The 7036-nt window shown below is 42.1% G+C and overlaps 1 pseudogene across 1 annotated transcript; it reads right to left on the reverse strand.

The window, feature by feature from the left end:
* Nucleotides 1-5660: 5660 nt before the first annotated feature.
* Nucleotides 5661-6565, reverse strand: LOC105492693 (zinc finger HIT domain-containing protein 3 pseudogene; annotated as a pseudogene). The gene has a single exon (XR_011609546.1). The product of XR_011609546.1 is annotated as a zinc finger HIT domain-containing protein 3 pseudogene (transcript).
* Between the last annotated feature and the right edge of the window lie 471 nt (nt 6566-7036).

Below are 7036 nucleotides of genomic sequence, written 5' to 3' on the forward strand. Positions count from 1 at the left end.
GAACAGGTTCAGCTATTACCGAAACTGGTAACTTATAAACTTAAATTGGGGCAAATGGCTTTAGTGCAGACTAGTGCCATCACTGGTCACTACGAATGCAAGACTGAAGAATTAATAGCCACCCCTCAGATGGAGGAAGAGGTGCAGGGCTGACTCTTTCTGAATGTTGTAGTCAGAAAGAGTGCAGCCATCTTCTAGCCGCTTGCCTACAAAGATGAGACTCTGCTGGTCAGTGGGGGATGCCTTCTTTATCCTGGATCTTGGCCTTCACATTTTGGAGGATGTCACTGGGCTCCACCTCCAGGGAGATGGTCTTGCCGGGCAGGGTTTTCAGGAAGATTTGCATTTTGACCTCTTGGAGGATGCGAGGATGCTGCAAATCGCCAATCACATTCAACCACTGGAATACCTCCAGATGCTCGCTCATCAAGGCCATTTACCACTCTTCCCTCTTTCTTACTTGTTGCTGGTGATGCCTACAGCTGCATGAGGCCCATGTGATGAAGAATGGAGGGCAGCTTCTGGCCAAACCCCAGTGAGGAACTGAATCCTGCCAACAACCACATGAGTGACCTTGGAAGCAGATCCTTCCCCTGCTGAGCCTTGAGATGACAGCAGCCCTGGCGGCATGAGAAAGAACCTGAGCCACAGGACCTAGAAACATGGTACCCAGATTCCTGACCTGATATGAAATAACAAATGTTGTTTTAAGCTGCAAAGTGTTGGAGTAATTTGTTACATGGCAATATATAACTAATACAAGCATTTAGTTCTTCTAGTCTTTGGGTATTTTTCTTTCACTTCTGTTGAAGAAAAGCCCATTCCATTTACTGCTTTAAAAAGTAAAGGGAAATCTCTATAGGGAACCCCATCAACTTTGGAAGTCTCAAGTGTCTTTATTGAACATATATACAAGGAACTGATTTGCTGAGGATGCGGCTGTGTATTGCCATTGTGGGTAATGGAAAACGTTACTATTCATTCTTCCTTCCCACAACTTCTGAGGAGGATGGAGCTGGTGACTAGAGGATACCCTTTAGTTTTGCTGAGCACAGTGATAGGTTTGGGGCTGCAACCTGGGACAGAGCTGGGATACATGGACTGGCTCTGTCTGCATCTGGGAGGAAGAGTCCAGGGGAAGTCAGGACGTGGGAGAGAAGAGCCACGTGGAATGTCAGGAGAGAAAGGGACTTTCTGTGGCTGCATGATGGGGATGGGACTCTGGAGACTACAGGTGTGCAGTAGAAATGCCTCATCTGTGTTTCTCGGTGCATTTTAGTAAAGTTTACATGACTTCTTAATACATCCCTGCAAGTGCATGTTTAGAAGAGCTACCAATGTTGAATTCTGTATCCAAATGGGGCATGAATGAGTTAGACAGAGTTTCTGGAAGACAAGGGAATAGCTGACAGGCAGGTCATGCGGGGTCAGCCCTGAGGCAGACAGGGGACTTTGAAGCCCTTTGCCTCCTGTATCTCAGCTCCTCACCGGGCCCAGTGCCTGGTGCCTGCATGCTGCCCTGAGACTGCCAATGCGCATTCACAGGTGCCCTCGCCCTACCGGGACACAGAGCTTGGCTCTTCTCCCTCCTTTCGTCTCCCTCCTTAGACTCAATGGTTTGCCATCTTATTTTTCCATAGCCCTGACTTTTTTTCGGTGAGAATTAATACTAAACTGGAGGTTTAATCTAGTAACATGAATCTCAGTCAATGTTTCAGCTCTCCTGGAAGAGAAAGGGCTTTTTCTTTCCGATCAGCTAACGTCATGCTAAAGGGATGTGATAATCTTTACTTCTTCCCCACTGAGGCTCGGTTATCTGGCTGTTTTGAACTGAGGCGACAACTTTTGAGAGACATCCACATTTCCTACTCCATGGCAACAGATTATTTCTGCAAGTTTTAAAGGGATTTTTAAAACATCTTTAAAAATATTTTTTATCTGCTCATTTGATTTTTAATCTTCACTAGGGTCAGATATTTTTTGTACTTATAGGAATGGCACTGGGCCCCGGCAATCAGAAATGATTAGACCCACATGGTAACCTGCAAACCCCAGGGTTTGAGTTAAATGGCTATCCCAGAGGCTGCCGAAGATGGGGAGCTGATGTGAAAATTGAAGCAATTACCCAGATCACTCAGGCAGAAGAATGTCTGAGGCTTTTTTCCCCTTGAACAATCCAGATAATTGCTTCAATTTACACTTCTTACTGGCAGTAGAGACCGGTACAGAGATGGCTCTCCAGGAATGGGCTGAATAGAGGGAAACAGTGCTTGGAAAATGAGTCTGATAACTCAGGGGGAGAAAAGGGTGGGAAAAATTCACATGCTTTGGCCTTGATTTCTACCAGGTTCAAGCAAGTTCAAGACTGTTCATTGTTGCCTGAGTGATCTAGGTAATTCTCTATTTTGTGTTTCATCTTCACAATGAAGCTTTTAGACCTGAGGAAGTGTTACTGGTGGAGACGGCTGAATAAATCATGGCTGGGAACTTCAGGTTTGAGACCCTTACCCTGCGCTGTCTAGTGACTTTCCCAGTTCATTAACCACTCTCGAAGGACCTGCAAATCTTTGCTGCGAGGAGGCCTTGCAGGTCAGGAAGGAGAGGGGGCAGGTAGGTGCCTTCCTTGTAGAGCTTACTACACCTGTTAATTTAACTATGAGCACAAATCAAGGTAGCAAGACGTCATCATTCCCCAAAGCAGATGGTTCATTTACTGAGACCCTCAGGGATTCACTTCTGCAACCGAGAGTCCACATTTGTTAAAACAATGGAATGACAAATGAATGTATCGAAGATTTATTGAGTTGCTACTTTCTGCCTGGCATTATGCCAGACCTTGGAATAATCATGTAATTTCATATTAATATAGAATTTTTGTTTTCTTTTCTCATGTTTTCTTGGTGGGGGTAGGGGAATGGTTCTTTTAATCTCGTTACAGCCTCTTCCAGACTTTATTTCCAGTGCATTTTCTCAAATATTTCTCTTTTCATTCTCACTTATCCAGAGTAGATAATATTTTTAGCACCGTTTCAACAGATGGGGTAAAAAAATAAATATTCAGAGAAGTTGAGTACATTTTCCAAAGTCACAACATTTGTTAGCAGCTGACCTGGAATGAAAAATAAAGGATCCTGAACCAAAGGCTCCATCTGCGATGCAACATCATTTCTTTCAGGTTCGTTACTGATTCATTTGTCTTTGCCATTATCATGATTGTGATGGATATGGATTGATCATTCAGAAAGTATTTATCAAGCATGTAAATAAGATATGATACCCACAACATAAAGAAGCAAGACACACACACGCACACACACACACACACACACACACACAGCATGAAGAAGAATACTATGAGGTGAAAAGAACTAGAGAAGAGTATTGGACAATATGAAAGTGATTGCAGGGCAGGCAGACATCAGGTGCTGAGTCAGAGGGACTGACGACTTGAGAAGAAAGACAGCCCTATGGGCTAGAGCTGTTCAGAAAGGTTCCTTTAAATTCTATTTTTTTTAAAATTGTGGTAAAATACACACAACATAAAATTTACCATTTAACCACCTTAAGGTGCACAATTCAGCGGCATTAAGTACATTCCCAACATGATGCAACCATCACCTCTATCTAGTTCCAGCACGTTCTCATTGCCCCAGATGGAAACCTCTGTAATCGGGAAGATTTTGTGGAAAGTTTGGTAGAATCTTGAGGGATAGTTAAGATTTAGAGAGGCAGACAGGTGAGAGGAAATCCACAGGGCATTTTAGAGTGTGAGTCGATAGCACATGTAGAGTGTCTGGAGCATGCTGAGGACTGCCTGGCTTTGTGGAGGAGAGTGCTGAGCAGGAGAGTTGGGTGACTCCCGTGGACTTTCTCTGTATAACAGCAGGTTTGCCTTTCCCTTTCCCTTTCCATTTCAGGATCACCTTCCTCTAACATGTTCAGGGGAAGAAGCGTTGGTCTCACATCCTCCCAAGGGAAGCCCACCTCTCCTCTGTGGTTGCATTCTAAACCCTTTTTCAGCTTTGTGGTGGGATGGTTACTCTATCTGATCTTATCACTGCTGCATCTCTGGGATTCTGGTCCTCCTGCAACATGATGCTGCTGTTGCTGCTGGTGCTGCTGCCATGTCCATCTCAGCCAGGAGCTGATGGGGCCGAAGACTGTTTTTGTCTCTGCCTTGGGCTGTAATTCCTTCAAGCACCACTGACAGACAGGGGTGCAGAGACTTCACTGGAGGAAACTTTATCATGGGGGAAAATCCTCAAAACTAGATTCCATTTTTCACCTTTCCCAGAGTCCAAGGGTCCAGGATCATCCACAAGACACAATACTCCTCATCGGTACATTTTCTGGATCTTATTTATGGAACAATAAATGTTGAATTGACAGTGCCATCTAGATCAGTGCTGTTCAATAAAAATATCTCATGAGCTCCATATGTAATTCAAACGTTTCTGGAAGTCAATTTTAAAAAGGAAAAACAAACACAGGTGATGTTTTATTCGATTATTTAATATATTTTATTCAACCCAGTATATCCAAAGCATTTCCATTTCAACATGTAACCAATAAAAATAATTATCAATGAAATATTTTACAGTCATTTTCACACTGTCTTCAAAGTCACTGACAGCCCATTTTGTTATGGACATTAAATTTTTATTAGAAATATTTGATCTGTGTTTAGATTTTATAAAATTTACAATTGAAAATGTGGATTTACCAAGTTTTTCCAAACACACTTAAAAGTTTCTAATAACTGAATTAGGTATCAGCTTCTAAATTTAAATTTTAATTAATTAAATGAAATAAAATGAAAAAATTCAGTTTCTCAGTCATACTCGTCCCATTTCAAGTACTCAGTAGCTATTTGTGGCTAGTAGCTATAGTCTTGGACCATACAGATCTAGAAAGTCTAAGATCAACAGCACCAACTAATTGCCACAATTATTTGATTTGCTTTGTGTCCAAAGATGATTCCAGGTTAGTCCAATGATAAAAATCCTTCGCTTGACCATCAAGTTTTTTGCATGATTGGATTCCAAATTGCCTTTTGACTGAATTGCTTATTAATTCCACTCTAGTCACTCAGGTTTCCTCACTGTTTTTGGGCACATAAACTTAACCCGATCCCTGCACTGTGACTCTTGCTGTCCTCCACCTTCAAGATTTAAAGAACAGGCAAATTTATTGACTCATGAACAAGAAGCGTAGAGCACAGTGGGCTTTGGTTTTGGTGGATCCCAGTGGCTTGATCATGTCACCAAGGACCCGGGTTTTTTGGCCTCATGGTTTTGTCATATGCATCTTTGGCTTCATCTCTGGTCTAGTTTTCCAAGAAGTCAGAGAATATTTCCAACAGCAATTGGAGCTGGGTATTTCCCTCCAGCTGGAGATGGAAAGGCAGAGTAACACAATTTCTTTCCACAAATTTGGCAAACTTTTTCTTTTGTCTCCTTGACATTTATCTTGCTCATCCCTGAAACAATCATTGGGAAAAAGAATAGGGTGGTCACATTTGACTGAGGCTAATCAAGACCCATTCTTGGATGTGGGGACAACTCTCCAAACCACGTTCTTCCTATACAAGAGGAGAAGTGGGGAACTCATCATCTCAATGACCAAAATACCTCTTTTCGGCTTTTTACTTCTTTTTTTTTTTATTTAATAAGTTGATTTATTTAATGTAATTTCAAACAATTATGAATAATGCAATGTACAGTAGAATCACATTCTGATTTTATTTAGTAACACTGACCAAGTTTAACTCCATATGAAGTGTAAAGCTTGATATCATTTATGATGTCTATCAACTGTACCAAAAGTAGAACATTTAAAAACAACCATCTAAATGTCAAGTTTTTTCTCCATAAAGGACTTGCCACCTTAAGGGCCCCACGTCTGCCTGAAACATGAGCCACATCAATGCCGGTAAAGGCCTGTATAACCTAGTCTGCATCCTGGAAACCTCTTCTGCCTGGGGCCCCCCACACTAGCTGGTCTCCTGGGAGAGGGAGCAGGCAGGTTCTGGGAGTCAAGCACACATTTGAGCAAGCAGCACAATAATCCATCTTAAGAATCCTCATTCTGGGATGGCTCCACAATTCCCAAACAGCAGTCTGCAAACTCCACAAACAAGGGCTCTTGCATGTAGGCTCTCATGAGCTTTGCTTTGTCTTCCCCCTGATCGAGGTTGACCATCAACTGCCTGAGGTGTGGATTGAGCAATAAGCTTCTTAATGTTGCAGATTCCCTTAAATTCTTTAAATTCTGCAAAGAAACTCTGTCTTCTTCCTCATCACTATTGAGAAAATCAGCTATAGAGTCATCATCATCTTTGTTTTCCAAAGGCTTTATGGTTTTGGTAGGAAGAGCTGATCTTATTTTTTTCTCAACAGGACGAGCTTCAGGGTTGCACTGTTCTTTGTGCTTCTGGAAGCAGGCTACAGAGCAGTAGGGCACGCGGCAGGCCGGACAGCGGTATTTGGGCTTCTCCAAGCAGATCACGCAGACGACGGTGCTACATCTCAGTGACGCCATGGTCTTGGGGAAGGAGACTTTTACTTCCTTTTTTATCTTTTTTTTTTTTTTACTGTGGTAAAACAGATACAACATAAAATGTACCATTTTAACCATTTTAAAGTGTACGGTTCAGTGGCCTTAACTATGATTACATTGTTACGCAGTTATCACCATCATCTGTCTCTAGAATGTTTTCCATCTTCCTGAACTGAAATTTTATACCCATTAAATAATAACTCCTCATTCCCCCTCCCTGCTGTATCCTGGCAACCAGCATTCTGCTTCCTGTCCCTATGAACTTGACTACTCTAGGTACCTCATATAAGTGGAATCATATAGCATTTGCCCATCTGTGACTGGCTTACTTTCACTTAGCATAATGTCTTCAAGGTTCATCTCTGTTGTAGCATGTTAGAACTTCTTTTTAGGGCTGAATGGTATTCCATTGCATATATACAGCATATTTTGTTTACCTATTCATCAACTGATGGACATTTGGGTTGCTTCCATCTTT

The sequence above is a fragment of the Macaca nemestrina genome, chromosome 11, assembly GCF_043159975.1.
Source record: "Macaca nemestrina isolate mMacNem1 chromosome 11, mMacNem.hap1, whole genome shotgun sequence".
In the NCBI taxonomy this organism is placed as follows: Eukaryota; Metazoa; Chordata; class Mammalia; order Primates; family Cercopithecidae; genus Macaca; species Macaca nemestrina.